Source organism: Scyliorhinus canicula, chromosome 14 (assembly GCF_902713615.1).
Source record: "Scyliorhinus canicula chromosome 14, sScyCan1.1, whole genome shotgun sequence".
Classification (NCBI taxonomy): Eukaryota; Metazoa; Chordata; class Chondrichthyes; order Carcharhiniformes; family Scyliorhinidae; genus Scyliorhinus; species Scyliorhinus canicula.
Genome location: NC_052159.1, coordinates 37,675,292 through 37,691,880, shown reverse-complemented (window position 1 = coordinate 37,691,880; position 16,589 = coordinate 37,675,292). Strand labels below are relative to the sequence as shown.

Sequence of the window (16,589 nt, the reverse complement as noted above, 5' to 3'; positions counted from 1 at the left end):
TGCGGCATTGGATGGGCACCAGCTGCTGAGGCAAGCAAGCGAGTGTAAAGATGTTTAAAATGGAGGAACCTCTGGAAGTCTGAATAGTATTTGTAATGAAGGAAAGCCTGATAAGGCCTCAGAGAGAAGGAGAAACCCCTCCAGAGATTGACTTATGGACAAGGCACTTTTGCACTTTCCTGGGACCAGTGCCAGAGCCTCCCATTTTACCACCAGGAACCCACCTCCAGGCTGCTGTCAATCTCCCACTCAGCATTCCGGACTGGGAAGACCCTGAGGGTGTTAGCTACTTGACCGCAGCTGGTCCCTTAATTGGCCAAAGATTGATTAGAGACAAGAACACATCAGAGAACCGACACAATGTACAAGTTTTAAATTCTACTCCTAGCTTCGCCTCCAAACTTACTTTTGTGGGGCAGGGAACATGCCACTTTATATTCCCAACTTTGATTCAAGACACAAATGAAGAAGTATCATGACGCTATTCCCCTTTACTTTTGAAAATATAATTTTTCAACATTCAACTGACTGGCAATTTTTCAATTTGAACTGAGATAGAGAAAATTGCTTAAAAATGCAACGCCACATTCTAAAGTGAGTGAGGAATAAATAAATGATCCTGAGGGGAATGTGAAGAGGGAGAGATTTCCTATTGAAACACATAACTGTCTGATGAAGAGACATTAAAATACAAAATACTGGATATTGAAACAATGGCTGCCCCAGATAAAGATACCTAAAACTTCTTGGAAATGCACAATAGGTGAAATATTTCACGCTAAAGCTGTCCATCCACTTGAGAGAGATTGCAAGTGACAAGAAAGTGGTGTCAAGAAACTCTTTCATCACAAAAACAGGCTAAGGGCTGCTCTCTCTCCCTCTCTTTCTTTTGGAATAAGGGTGTCATCTGGTCCTTGAAACTAACCAGATAACCGACAGAGGACGGTGTACTTGCTGTATAATTATGGCTAAACACTCAGTGGACCCTGAAAAATGAATTTTATATTTTTCTAATGTCAAATTACTCCATCATGATAATAATTCATCATTCTCTCTTTATTTTTAAGAACATTGGGCTGGATTCTCCATTTGGGAGTCTACGTGCTGATGCCAGGGGGCATGTGTGGACTTTCATGACCCAACAATCGGTGTGAAATCCTTACCGACTCCGATACTGGTGAGGGGCTAGCACCGGCACTGACTGAAAGTCCCGTAGACTGCGGCAGAAACGACCGGAGAATGGCCGGGTCCCGGGCCGCGAAATTTGCACAGCTGGTAACCTGCACCGATCGCGCCATACAACATGGCGCCGGCTGTGTGCAACCCCTACCCACCAACCACAATCCCAGAGCCCAACCCCTGGCCACCACCCAGCTGTCTCCCCCCCCCCCCCCCCCCCCCGCAGTCCTAGCAGTAGCACCCCCACCCCCTGGCCAGCGGCACGAATCCTGGGACCACACGTGGCTCGTGCCTTCGGAACTCGGCCCATCGGCGCACACCACGTGTCACGATGATGCTAGTTTGGAGCGGGTGGAGCACGGCAGACCAGCGTCAAACCGGCACCAGCCCCGATTTCGGCATGGGAATCCAATCTCCGCCCGATCATTGAACAAACTTTTGGCGTCGGGCTACAGAGAATCCAACCCATTATCTTTTTAATATTTAAAATTCTGTTTAATTTTATTTTATCTTCTGTCTTAATACATTTATTGTATTATTAGAAAATGCAAATTCAGCTGGGGCAGAAATATGGGTTGGGACATGGGGAGATGTTTAGGTATATACAGGTTTGAAATTTTGTCAGGAAGGAGGTACAGAGCTTTCCGAGGGGGCCGGCTGCCACACTGTTGGAAGAGATATTGGAGAAAGGGGTGGTGTCGGCCATTTATGGGGTGATTCTGGGGGAAGATAAGGTATCGCTAGAGAGGATTAAGGCAACGTAGGAGGAAGAGTTGGGGGAGGATATTGAGGAGGGGTCAGGGTGTGAGGTGCTCCGGAGGGTAAATGCATCAACTTTGTGTGCGAGGTTGGGACTGATACAGTTGAAAGTGGTGTATAGGGCGCACCTCATAAGGGCGAGGATGAACCGGCTTTTTGAGGGGGTGGAGGATGTTTGTGAATGGTGTGGGGTGGGGGGCCCACTAATCATGTTCATATGTTTTGGTCCTGTCCAAAACTGGAGGCGTATTGAAGGGAGGTCTTTAAGGTAATCTCAAAGTTGGTGCATGTGAGATTCGAACCGGGTCCCCTAGAAGCCATATCCGGGGTGTCGGATCGGTCACGATTGGAGGCAGATGTCTTGGACATCGCCTCGCGAATCGCCGGAAGGTGGATTCTGTTGGGGGTGGAGGTCACCTTCTCCACCCTGTGCCTCGGCGTGGTGGGGGTTCTGCTGGAGTTCCTAACACTCGAGAAAGTAAAGTTCGAGTTGAGAGGGAGGAGGGAAGGTTTCTACCACTCATGGACCTTGCTCATCATGCAGGGGCAGCAGGGTAGCATGGTGGTTAGCATAAATGCTTCACAGCTCCAGGGTCCCAGGTTCGATTCCCGGCTGGGTCACTGTCTGTGTGGAGTCTGCACGTCCTCCCCCTGTGTGCGTGGGTTTCCTCCGGGTGCTCCGGTTTCCTCCCACAGTCCAAAGATGTGCGGGTTAGGTGGATTGGCCATGCTAAATTGCCCGTAGTGTCCTAATAAAAGTAAGGTTAAGGGGGGATTGTTGGGTTACGGGTATAGGGTGGATACGTGGGTTTGAGTAGGGTGATCATGGCTCGGCACAACATTGAGGGCCGAAGGGCCTGTTCTGTGCTGTACTGTTCTATGTTCTATTTCCATGAATTGGATGACATCAAACATTAGTGGAGGGGTCGGTGGGGAGGAGTTTGGAATGCATAAGTTATTGATGATTCTTTTTCATTGGTGTTTTGTATTCAAAATGTTGATAGCTGTTTGAGAGTGGGTGGGATCGGGGAGTGTTGGCTAGGGGATTGCCATTGCACTTGTTGTTATTGTTGATTATCTGTTGTTGTAAATGTTGATGAAAATGTGAAAAAGGAGGAGTATAAAAATATTTATTAAAAAAAAGAAAATGCAAATTCAAAGTGAAGGATTTTAAATGCTGTTAACATCCTGGTTTGTTGTGTGTGAATACTTCACTTTGATTGGTTGCCCATCTGCTTGCTGATATCATTGTTGCCGCATGTTAAAACATCCCTTTAACTTGGCATCAGGTTTAAACTGAGTTGGGAAAGGGAACTGCTGGGTCTTTGTGGACACTTCGCCAAGGTCAGCAGGAAAAAGGCTAGATTTGTCACTGATCACCAAGTCCAGGGCAATATAATTGGCAGATAGCCAGCACACAGTATCTGTAACCGGGCAGTTAACTAACAGGATGCGCACAATTTCTGGAGGGTCCCCTATATTAATGAACAGTTCTTCAACACTGCTGAAAAAAAAAATCTAAGAGTAGGAGTAATTGGAAAGCCAGAAAGATATTTTAGTGGCTCGAGACATACTGGAGGCTTCCAGTGGTTAACAAAAGGGTTTATCCAACATCCAGTGGTGGCCATGGAGTGAGCGGTTGCACATTTGGTAGCTCTTGCTCAAGCTGGATTTTTTCGGTCCTTTCTCCATCTGAGGGGTGAAACTTTGGATGGAAAGAGGTGTAGGAGTGCCAGGAGAAAGTGTAACTCCTCCGATGTGGTTGGTGGATGGATCCATGAACAGGGCGTGGGTCGCGAAGAAGGGTGCTGGTGGAGCAGGAGAATCTTTGTGTGCCACAGGTCAAGATGGTGGAGGGCAAAGGGCCTGTTCTGCTCGCCCAGTGGTTCATTGGTCGAGTGGACTTTTTAAATGATAGTTCAGCCATCAGAGAAGTGAAACCCTGGTAGATCGAGCCAGGGTGGTAGAGCCGCTCAAAGCAGGGATTGACCAAGTGGAGCAGAGGCTGGAGTCCCAGGGCCAGGCGATCCAGAAAATGGAGGAGGCGGTGGGGAGAATGAGGAGCAGCTCACCTCATTGGTGGCCGAGGTGGGGGTGATGCGGGAGACCCAAAAGAGGCTGAAGGAGAAGGTGGAGGATCTGAAGAACCACTCCAGTAGACAAAACCTGCGGATCGTGGGGACGCCCAAAGGCATCAAAGGAGCGGAGGCCGCCACGTATGTGGCCAAGATGCTGGAAATACTGATGGGGGAGGGAGCCTTTGATTGGCCTCTGGAGGTCGACTGGGCGTACAGGGCACTGATGACGAGGCCGCAGGCGGGCAAGCCACTGAGGGCAATGGTGGTGCGGCTGCACCGCTTCTTGGGCAAAGAAAAGATTCTTCAGTGGGTGACGCAGGCGAGGAAGTGCATCTGGGAGGGGAATGAGCTGCGGGTGTACATGGGAAAAAAACAAAAATTCCTTCGCCCTCGGAAACCCAAAGACTGTGTTGTCCCAATGAGAATCTTCCCCGGAATCTGCCGAGGGCGAGCCAGGTCATTTGCGGGGCTCATGGTCACCGGCCCAGGCAAGAGCACAAGCCGCAGGCCAACCAGAGATCCAGGCACCCCGGTAGAGATAGGTATCAGCCTAGAGCCCGTACCTTCCACTTGGAATAACTTGAAGAAGATGTCTGCATGCTGTTAAATTGCGTGGCGGCGCCCTGGGTGGCCCCCAAATGGATCATGGTACAGGTAAACGGGCTTTAGTTTCCATGATGGGACAGAAGATGTTCGACTGAATTAGACAGGTGTAAAGGACGTGGAAGTGCCCGATACCAAAGCTAGGTTGGCTACCTATACTGGTGAACCATTGGACATTGCAGGTATCACCTTGACTCTGGGCATTTATGGTCACCAGTGGGTGCACCTCACACTTATTGTGGTCAGAGGGCAAAGCCCCAGCTTGTTAGGCCGCAATTCGTTGAGCCGTTTGCACTTAAATTGGCAACGCATCCTCCAAATGGGGTCAGGGGCGTAAGCAAAGTGTTGGGCAAGTACCCCAAAGTATTTCAACCCAGACTGGAGAAGATCAAAGCTTTCATTCATGTCGACTCAGGAGCCCAACCTCGGTGTTTCCAAGCATGCCCGACCCCTTATGCATTGTTGGAAAAAGTAGGAACTGAACTCAGTCGACTAGACCTGTCATCAGGCCTGTACTTTGTGGATTGGCTGCAGCGGAACAGAATTATGCACAGACGAGAAGGAGGGTCTGGCGGTGGTCTACACAAAGTTCACCAATACATTTACGGCCACCATTTTATTATTATTTTTAAAAAATAAATTTAGAGTACCCAATTCATTTTTTCCAATTAAGGGGCAATTCAGCGTGGCCAATCCACTACCCTGCAAATCTTTGGGTTGTGGGGGCGAAACCCACGCAAATACGGGGAGAATGTGCAAACTCCACACGGACAGTGACACAGAGCCGGGATCGAACCTGGGACCTCGGCGCTGTGAGACTGCAGTGCTACCACGTTGCCACCGTGCTGCCCTCATTTTATTATTATTATGGATTATAAGTCTTTACTTGGTCTTTTTAAGGAGGACAAGGCGATGGCCTCTCCACCCTGTGCCCTGGCAAGGCGAGGGGGCCTGTTGGAATACCTGACCCGTGAGAAGGTTAAGTTCGAACTGAGGGGAAGCTCGGAGGGGTTCTACAAGTCATGGGCACTATTTATTATGCACTTTCAAGAACTGGATAACATCGAACATTAGTTGGGGGGGGGGGGGGGGGGGGGGGGGAGGGGGGCTGTGTATGTTGAGGATGGCTATGGGTAATCCCTGATTCCTTTTTTTTCTTTGTCATTTGTTTATGTTAACATGCAGGCTGATGTCTGGGCATGGTGGGAGGATGGGATCGTTGTTACTGTTATGGGGTTTGAGATATTTGTTATTGGTTATCGATTGTGTTGGGTGTAAATTCGGGAGAAAAATTGTGAAAAAGGAGGAGAATAAAAATATTTTTTTTAAAAAGGAGGACAAGGCAATTGCAGCCATTGTCCCTACGAAGTTCCGGCACTGGGCCCTGCTGTTGGCCGCCTATGAATATATTTTTCCACCACCAGCCGGGGACCCAGATAGCAAACACCAACGCAACGAGCCATTTGCCATTGCCGTCTAGCCCCACGTTGCCCCCCCAAATGGACGAAGTCAGCGCCACTCTAAATGTCATGGATTCTTTTTCTGTCACGATGTCTCAGATTCGTGAATTGACTCAAACAGACCCGATTCTTGCAAAAATTGTGTTATATGGAGGTCAGCATCAGTAGCTACCTGACGGGTTACGGGCAATCCAAACTGTCCGGATTTACTGTGGAGTATGGCATACTGCTGTGGGGTACGCGTGTCGTCATTCCTAACAGAAGCCAGGAATTGATATTGAAGGACCTCCAGAATGTGTGGTGATATGCCTGTAAACAATATTGTATATTGTTGGTGATGCGATCTCCAACCAGCAGGTGGCAGTACAGATCCACCATGGGGACTCGAGACAGTGGTCATGTGACAAGGCACTCAGATAAAAGCCAGGGCAGCTCCGGTGATCCTGGAGAAGGTTGTAAGACGTACATGAGGGCAGTCGTGCATAAGGGTAGTTCCAGGGGAGGATAAAGAAACTCCATGATAACTTGCTCTGTATCTGATCATTACCTTACCATGTGTGCTTTAATAAAAATCCTGGTTTGGACAAGTCACTAGCAGTTCTGTGGATTCCTTGCTAGACAACAAACGCCAAACACAACATGGTACCAGAGTGCTGAAGATTTGAAGGTAACAACGGCAGTGACAAAGCTAGTGGAAGGACCGACCTGGTGAACTGTGACCATTGAGGACTCAGCGCAATAGAAGGATGAAGTTAGCGGTGTACGGTTTAAAGGGACCCCATCAGCTTCAATTCACGGGTAACGTAGAAAAGAAATTGGTGCACTTTAAGCAGCAATTTGGGTTCTATATTGTGACCCTAGACCTGCAGGCACAGCCTGATGGGAGGTGTATTGCGTTACTGCTCATGGCAGCAGGTCCTTAAGCAACAGAACTATATAATACTTTCACCTGTGGCAGCGAAGAGGAGAGCAGGAGCTACGATGAGTTCAAGTATTTCGATTGGTACTGCTCTCTAAAAAAATAACAGAGCTTGTGAATGTGACACATTTAGTACGCGTGCCCAGAAAGAAGGACTTCAATCAGAAAGCCATATTAAGATGTGTCATGCAAGTGAGATGGCAGCACAGCAAAACAGCGCACTCAGCTGGAAGAAGTTTGGCGCCGACACAGAGAAAGGCGCCAGTGCCATTAACGCTGTGACGCATGTCATAAAGAAACATGGTCTCAGTGTAGGCGATGATTTTAAGTGGCTGACAGGAGCCACCATCTTGTGCCAGAAATGTGGCCATCGACATGTCCCACAGCAATGTCCACCATTGGAAAAGTCTGTTCCAGGCGTGGCTATGTTCGGCATTTTGCAAAACAGTGTTTTGCGTGTCCTACAGTGGACCAAATAAGATCAGTAAATGTGGTTGATGAGATACATCCAGACGAACAGTTCTTCATTGACCTCATTGCAACCAAGGACCAGAAGAGTCCGTCCAAAAAAGATGAAGGCACAATTTCAAAAAAGAACAAAGCTAGTAAGAACTCGCCAGAAACCATCAAAACCAGATGGAAATCGGTGGTGTTCCTAAATAACTCATTATTACGATGCGACTTTGACATTAAAATGAGGGCCAACCTCCTCAGTTGGTCTGCCTTGCACAAGCTGGACACGCAGCTGAAAGTCGCAGATCGTCCCGGACTGCTGGTATATTACGGTTCAAAAAGGATAGAGACTTTTGGTGAATGTGAACTTGACCTCTCCATGGATGACATGAGATACATATTACTGTTTTATATTGTGGACATGAAAATTGAGTCCATCATAGGAGCGGATACATGTGAATCCCTGAACTTAGTTGAGCGACTGCATGTCCCAGAAGACAGATGGCCAGCTGAATACTACAGATCGCTACAAGATATCATAAGATGCACATTTGATGAGGAGTCAGAAGAAATCCAGGCAGAGGACGACAAATCAGACAAAGTGGCGGAAGAGCCAGAGAGCAGTCTGCAATTCTGGTTAACAGTCTTCATGAAGATGTATGTGCTCAGTGGCATGATACAGAAGCATGTCGAGCCCTTGACGAGCAAGAAAATAGGATGCACAGGCTGCCATATCAACTGGAAGAAAGACAAAAATGTCATACTTAGCCAAAGCACAAAGGTCGAAGCACTCGCAGAACAGTTACGGAAACTATATCAAATGAATCATTCTTTAATTCCTTCAGTCCTTCTGAAGTTCCACAGCGTGGAATGTTAAGCAAAAGTTCGGTAGCAAAATTCCATGCTGACTTTGAACTTGTCTGCCTCCTGCGTGAACACATAATTCCATGTGCAATGTTGTATTTTACAGGAGAAAGTATTGCAGACGATGCTGAATCCAATGATGAATACTACATAGATATACATGGTGACTTTGAAGATGATGCAGAAAGTAATGGCATGGAAAGTGAGCCAGATGAAGACCAATATGAAATCCTCGTAAATCTATTTTTCAGGAGCAATGAAGGGCTTAATGAAGAGGCCCAAGAAGCGCTACTCCGATGGTTTGGCTGGAGTGACGAGGTGCTCGCGGGGGATGCCCAGACCACGCGGGACACTGAGAAGGGTGGGAGCTCTGAGGTGGCATGCTCTAAAATTTAAACTGAGATCACAGTGGCTGATACCTCAAAGGATCAGCTACTGAACAAGCTAGTAACAGATGACATTGTGCCAATCTTAGAGAAGCTTGCTCCAGAGGCACTTGCTGAATCGTTTCAGGCCTCTGAAATGGTTCCGGTAGTCGACCCCCTGATCCTCGAGGATATTGAAGATAAGTGGGAAGATATTGATAATGTATACGGCAACATTGATATTGATGAAGATGCAAGGGAAGATATTGATGATGAGTATGATAGCATTTCATTTCATTGATATTGATGATGAATGGGAAGATATTGATGATGAACACGATGAGACCAGCTCTGATGAGGTTGAAAATGATGACTCTGGGTGTGAGTCAGCGGCAGAACTGATGACTATCTCATTGTGTAGCTCAACGGATCACACACATCTACTCAAGCAAGACCAGGATCACCCAAAGCCTGGATTGTCATGACCATAGAGTGTCCGCATTGTTATTTCCAGTGATGCGGAGCCATTGTGCATTGCTGTGGCGAGCCAAGAAGAGGTAGCACCTGTTATTGTAGATCCAACCACCACCCAGGCCCCAGAAAGCAAGATGCTCCAACAGCCAGTTGAGGGCGCAGAATTGTGCATGGTCACACAACCCAGTGATGACACGTTGATGCCGCATGCTACACCTGAGCATCCACATACTTCCAAGCACAGCGTGCAGACCAGCACCGAACCAGGGGCTGCCAAGCCCAAACATAAAAAGAAAATAAATTGCAAACTAATTGTTAAAACAAGAAGGAGGAAGAGGAGAAGACTGGGAGAGCCAACTCATCCCAGTGGCAAAAACAAAAGAGAAGAAAGCAACATGATGACCAACAAGCAAGAGACAGAAAAGACAAAAAAATACACAATGAAGCAATAATCACCACTGTTGGAAAACACAAAAAAGCTGATGAAGCACGTGCGACAATCTCAGATGCATGCCTTCCGAAGGCACAGTATAAAGAGGATTCGAAGCAAGAGGCCGGCACGTAAACCATTCTTCGCAAATTCTGGCAACAGCCCAAGTGATCGCAGGGGTGATCCCGTGAGGGAGGCACAATCAGCTGTGCGAAAGGGACGGACACCGACCATGCCTACCATGTCTATGAGCGCCCTAGTTAAATTTGTTTACATTGTTATGCATATCACAAATGTATGAAGTAAAGATAGCAATCATGCTTGTACGTAAACATTAATATTTCCTGAGGAAGGGGATGTTTTGATATGCCTGTAAACAATATTGCATATAGTTGGTGGTGCGACCTCCAACCAGCAGGTGGCAGTACAGATCCACCATGTGGTCTCGAGACAGTGCCCATTTTGCAAGGCACTCAGATAAAAGTGCGGGCAGATCTAGTGATCCTGGAGAAGATTGTAAGATGTACATGAGGACAGTCATGCATAGGGGTAGTTCCAGGGGAGCATAAAGAAACTCCATGGTAACTTGCTCTGTTACCTTACCACGTGTGCTTTACTAAAAATCCTGGTGTGGCTAAGTCACCAGCAGGTCTGTGGATTCCTTGCTAGTCAACAAACTCCGAACACAACACAATGGACATCCAGGAGTGTCCAAAATAAAGATTTTGTCACACAGTCACGTCTGGCGACCGGACCTGGATGCGAATATTGAGAATATGATCCAGGAATGCTCTGTTTGTCGGGAGCACCAGAAGCTCCCACCGGCTGCGCCCTTTCACCCTTGAAAATGGCCAGGACAGCCATGGGCATGATTGCATGCCGACCTTGCTGGCCCATTTCAGGGTTCACTGTTCCTCCTCTTAATTGACGCCCATTCAAAATGACTGGAGGTCCACAAAATCGCGGTGACCATCTCCCGGGCAACCATCGAGAAGTTGCGATTGTCGTTTTGCACGCACAGCATCCCTGAAATGTTCGTTAAAGACAACGGAACCCCTTTCTTGGGGTTTTTGGAGATGTACGGAGTATGGCACATTCGTACCGCCCTGTACCACCCAGCTTCGAATGGTTTAGGGGAGCGGGCGGTACAGATGTTCAAAAGAGGCCTCAAGAAGCAGTCTTCAGATTCGAAGAACACGAGGCTCATTTCTTACTTTGCTACAGGACAACTCAATCCTCCGTGACTAGGGTGGCCCCAGCTGAATTGCTGATGTAGGCTTCAAACCTGCCTCAGTATGAATTTTTCGGACATAGGTGTGAAGGTGCGCCATAATCAGGGGCGACAAGGGCGTTGCCCCGTTCGGCGTCGAGCACCTCGACGTTTCGTACCAGGTGATTTGGGATGTATTTGAAACTTGTCAGACACCACTCAGTGGGTCTCCGCCAGACAGGGCCAGATTCCGAATAAGTACATGTCCAAGGTCGGATCATGCGAGAGGCAGTACAGTTTTGTGAATGGGAGTCATGTCTCATGAGCTTGATAGAGTTTTTCAAGGAGGTCACAAAGATTATTGTTCCAGGTAGGGCAGTGGATGTTGTCTATATGGACCTCAGTAAGGCCTTTGACAAGGTCCCTCATGGCAGACTGGTACAAAAGGTGAAGTCACATGGGATCAGAGGTGAGCTGGCAAGATGGATACAGAATTGGCTAGGTCATAGAAGGCAGAGAGTAGCAATGGAAGGGTGTTTTTCTGATTGGAGAGCTGTGACTAGTGGTGTTCCGCAGGGATCAGTGCTGGGACCTTTTCTGTTCATAGTATATACAAATGATTTGGAGGAAAATGTAACTGGTCTGATTAGTAAGTTTGCAGACGACACAAAGGTTGGTGGGATTGTGGATAGCGATGAGGACTGTCAGAGGATACAGCAGGATTTAGATCATTTGGAAACTTGGGCAGCGAGATGGCAGATGGAGTTTAATCCAGATAAATGTGAGGTAATGCATTTTGGAAGGTCTAATACAGGTAGGGAATATACAGTGAATGGTAGAACCCTCAAGAGTATTGACAGCCAGAGAGATCTAGGTGTACAGGTCCACAGGTCACTGAAAGGGGCAACACAGGTGGAGAAGACAGTCAAGAAGGCATACGGCATGCTTGCCTTCATTGGCCGAGGCATTGAGTATAAAAATTGGCAAGTCATGTTGCAGCTGTATAGAACCTTAGTTAGGTCATATTTGGAGATTAGTGTTCAATTCTGGTCACCATACTACCAGAAGGATGTGGAGGCTTCAGAGAGGGTGCAGAAGAGATTTACCAGGATGTTGCATGGTATGGAGGGCATTAGCTATGAGGGGAGGTTGAATAAACTTGGCTTGTTCTCATGGAACGAAGGAGGTTGAGGGGCGACCTGATAGGGGTCTACAAAATTATGAGGGGCACAGACAGAGTAGATAGTCAGAGATTTTTTCCCAGGGTAGAGGGGTCAATTACTAGGGGGCATAGGTTTAAGATGCGAGGGGCAAGGTTTAGAGGAGATGTACGAGGTAAGTATTTTACGCAGAGGGTAGTGGGTGCCTGGAACTTGCTGCCGGAGAAGGTGGTGGAAGCAGGGACAACAGTGACGTTTAAAGGGCATCTTGACAAATACATGAATAGGATGGGAATAGAGGGATATGGACCCCAGAAGTGTAGAAGATTTTTGTTTAGACGGGCAGCATGGTCGGCACGGGCTTGGAGGGCCGAAGGGCCTGTTCCTGTGCTGTACTTTTCTTTGTTCTTTTGGCAGGATCTTGATCATATTCAGTCCAGGTGACCAATTTTTCGAAAGCTTCCTCGTGAACATAATGTCTTCATCCAGTCGCCTCTGATGCCCAAGCAGCCGTTGGCGGGACCCTAAGGAGGTCAATACGTCGAGGTGACCGAGGCCATGGACACTGATTCAGAAATGGAAACTCAAGCATCCAAAATCTCAATGGGGAGTCAATAATTCGGCAGCCACCGTCGGGGCAGCCACCCCGATATTCAAAGCGGAAGCGGCGTTCGCCTTCCAGGTTCCCGCCGCCTGATCCAGTACCTCGGGTGCACAATGTCCGACCTGACGCAAAAGGAGTCCAGCACCCTCCTTCCCCACAGATGTCGGAGAATTCTTCTGACTTTTGGGGGGGGGAAGGAATGTTATAATCCAAAAGAATTATATATTGTGGAAATAATTAACTTCCTGGTGAACCTTGTAGAATCCCTTGTTAAGGAGGCGGGGGACCTCTAAACAACGTACAGTTGTATGGTTATAAAGGTGGCCAGTTAGGTACTGGCAAGGTAGACCCAGTTGGGACCTACCGTGTGTCGTATACAATAGTTATTGTAAATAAACTAAGTTTCTTTGAACTACTCGATGTGGATTCCTTCCTGGCCTTATAAAAGCTACCTTCATAAATAACTGGAGATCCTTAGAAAATAAAAACAATTAATATGGAGACATGGGCTATGCTTGTACCAAATGGAGACAAAAGGCTTGCAAGGAGCACGGGGTGGGAGGGGGGGAATAATTTAAACAGGACAGATGTGGGCAGAACAGGAAGAAAACACAAAGAGACAGATCTTGGGACAGAAGGTGATCAACAACTGAGAGTGAACTCAGAAAATCAGAGGAAACCACCTGAACTCAAAACCAAAGAAAGGAAGACAAACCATAATAACATAAAGCATGATGAGGAGATACCGGCGTTGGACTGGGGTGAGCACAGTAAGAAGTCTTACAACACCAGGTTAAAGTCCAACATGTTTGTTTCAAACACTAGCTTTCAGAGCACTGCTCCTTCCTCAGGTGAATATAAAGCATGATGGAGGTGGTGGAGGGGAGGGAGGTTTGGTTAGGAAGCAGGGAGCATGAATCTATAATGGAATCTATGTAAATGGATCCTAGAAGTATTGGATTCAGCAGATCATCTTCCACCCTCTTTGTCACCTTCAGTGCAATTCCACCACCAAACATAACTTACCCTCTCATCCTCTGCCCTCCCCTCACCTTTCAGCTTATCAAAAAGACCATTTTGTTTCCCACATCCTGGTCCCCTCTTCCATCACTCCCAACAACCCAACCCCTTCTGTCGCACCTTTCCATGCAAGCATGGGAAATGCAATGGGGGGGATTCTCCGTCGGCATGATCCTCCGCTTCGCCGGCAGCACACACACCCACGGATTTCCCGACGGTGTGGGGGTGGCCACAATGGGAAACCCCATTGGCCGGTTGCCAGGAGGGAGGATCCCGCTGATGGTGGGGGCGAGCCGTCCTGAAAAACGAGTCTAACGGGATGGAGAATCCCGCCCAATACTGCCCTTTCAGCTCTCCCAATCCCACTATCCAGGACCCCAAATACTCCTCCCAGGTGAAACCGGGATTTGCTTGCCTGCCTTCCAATTTAGTGCACTGTATTTGTTGCTCACAGTATGGTCTTCTCAACATTGGGGCAGCCAAAAGCAGTTTGAGAGACCGCTTTGCGGAACATCTCTGTTCGGTCTCAGAGCACGACCCTAAGCTTCCAATTACTTGCCATTTTACTTCTTTGTCCACTCCCTCTATTTCAATGAAATTCAGTCAAAGCTCAAGGAACAGAGCTTTACCCTTTGATTAGGCACTTTACAACCCTACGGCCTCAGCATTGAGTTCAGAAATTTCAGTTCATAACCTCTTTGTGCGACATGGTGTACACAAATCCGCTGCTCAATTTCCCCCCAAAATAAACCACTCTTCAGACGCTACTCTTCATTTGTTGTGAAGTACTAGGGGACATTCTGAAATTGTGGAAGGCAGTATATCAATTTGCATTCCTTAATCATTTCTTTATCATTGCAGCAGACTGTCCATGCAAACAACTGTATCAATTGGTTACTTTTACCCTGCCTATAGATTTCAGGCAGCAACACCAATGGTAAAGCAATACAGTATGTATACTATGGAAAATAAACAAGAAAACAATGAAATTATTGGAGGAGACACAGTTAAAATGATGTCTTTTTAGATGCTCATTACTTCCCTGAGCATGTTTGTCTGTTTGAGGATTAAAATGGTGCTCATTCTTAACTACCTATGTTATCAAAAGGCCCTGGTTGAGGTTGCTGACTATACTTGTAGCACACCATGAGCAGGGACAGATGGACCAACAATACCCAAAACTAGTAAAGCAAACAAAATATCTTCTCATCACTCAGGACGCAAGACAAGCAGGCATTGGTTTTAAAAGCCACTTTGAAAAACATCTTTTCAATGACACTGTAATTTTAATGTAGCTTTTATATAAACACTGTTTAACCTGTTCAAAAATGAACATTATTGTAAAGACTGTAACAGACTGGCAGACTCCCACCGATGAATCAATCAGTTTTTACTTATGCACAGTGGCCTGGTTACATGAACCATGCTGGAGATTGTGTGAGCCTTAAGGTTCATTTTAAGGATTGTGTTTACAGCAGAAAGTGGAATAAAGTAAACAGAAAGATGAAAAGGTAAAGACAAGGATAATGTTAATTGCATTTCATATTTGGGAGAAGGATAAACTGCTGAGATTAGTACTTGCAGGTTGTTATTACTTTTCTTCGGGATTCTGTCTGTCAGCTGAAATGTCATGATTTTAACCTGCGCTGATTACTAGTACAAGTCCAATATAGTCTCTTCATGCAGTTTGGTGCTGAGCATATGCAATTGTTTTTGTATCTAATATGAAGTTTGTTGGTTTGATGTCTGAGAATACTTTTTGCAGGCCTTGATGGCATTGTGTTCTTCTCCGAGTGCGGGGATGAATGGGTTTCCAAGGAATGATGCAGGATTCTCCATCGGCGGGATCCTCCGCCCCTGCCAGCGGCACACACACGCCCACGCGTTTCCCGATGGCGTGGGGTGGCCCACAATGGGAAACCCCATTGGCCGGCTGCGGGAACGGGGAATCCTGCTGCCGGCGGGGGCGGACGGAAAACACGGCTGGTGGGTCAGAGAATCCCACCCATGATGTCTGAGAAACTGGAAGTGTCGACTGCAGAGACTGATTTATTTTTCATGAGGGAAAACCAATATGTGAGTAAAATATTACTACATTCCAGGTGAGAATGTAGTAATCATAAGCATATGGATCTCCGTGGGAGTACAGGGGTCTGTAGGCAATGGGGGAATGAGAATTATCGGTAGGTGTGGTGTCATTGTTGACCAGAAGCTTGAGTGGATCAGGCATATCTACTTGATAAAGTGGATACTAGGAGGGTGTTTCCACTTGTGGGAGAGACTAGAACTAAGGGACACAGTTTAAGAATAAAAGGTCTCCTTTTTAAGACAGAGATTAGGAGATTTTTTTCTTCTCCGAGGGTTTTTAGCCGAAGGTGTTATCTCCTCCAGAAAACAATGGAAGCTGGATCATTAAATGTATTCAAGGTAAAGTTAGATTTTTTGGTAGACAGGGGAGTCAAGGGTTAGGAGGGCAGATGGCAAAGTGGAGCTGAGATCACAACCAGGTCAGTCATGATCGAATTGAACGGTGGAGGAGCCTCAGGAGGTTAAATAGCCTACTGCTGTCCTGTGACCTACTCTACAATGAATGGCTCACCTCTTGACACCTTAAAACTTATGCACCATCTACATGAATCAAGCCAGGAGTCTAACTGAATACTCACAACTCACCTTGACGGTGCAGCCACAACTCTTCAGAGGTTTCACAGCACCCTTTGCTGAACAGTTCCCTTGATCAGCAATCCTGCCATCAGGCTCAACATCCGCACTCTGCATCGTTGGTGCAGTGAGGCTGCAGCATGTAAAATCAATAGCACCACAACAAATCATTAATGTTACATTGACAGAACCTCCTTCCCTGCAACCTCCACCGCAATAAAAAGAGCAACAGTATTGCAGAAAGACAATCGCTTTCACATTTCCCTACTATTCACACACCATCCTAACTTGGACATACATCACCATTTGTTCATGATCATGTCCTTCAATTCCTTACTTAACACCGTCCT

At 47.0% G+C, this 16,589-nt stretch overlaps 1 protein-coding gene across 1 annotated transcript in view; it reads right to left on the bottom strand.

Annotated features, from left to right (window-relative positions):
* Positions 1 to 16,345, bottom strand: part of smad9 (SMAD family member 9) — a 65,260-nt gene extending 48,915 nt beyond the window's left edge. Inside the window, exon 1 of the mRNA XM_038818881.1 lies at positions 16,252 to 16,345. The gene's annotated coding sequence lies outside the window, so the exon portion shown is untranslated. The remainder of the gene's footprint in view (positions 1 to 16,251) is intronic.
* Between the last annotated feature and the right edge of the window lie 244 nt (positions 16,346 to 16,589).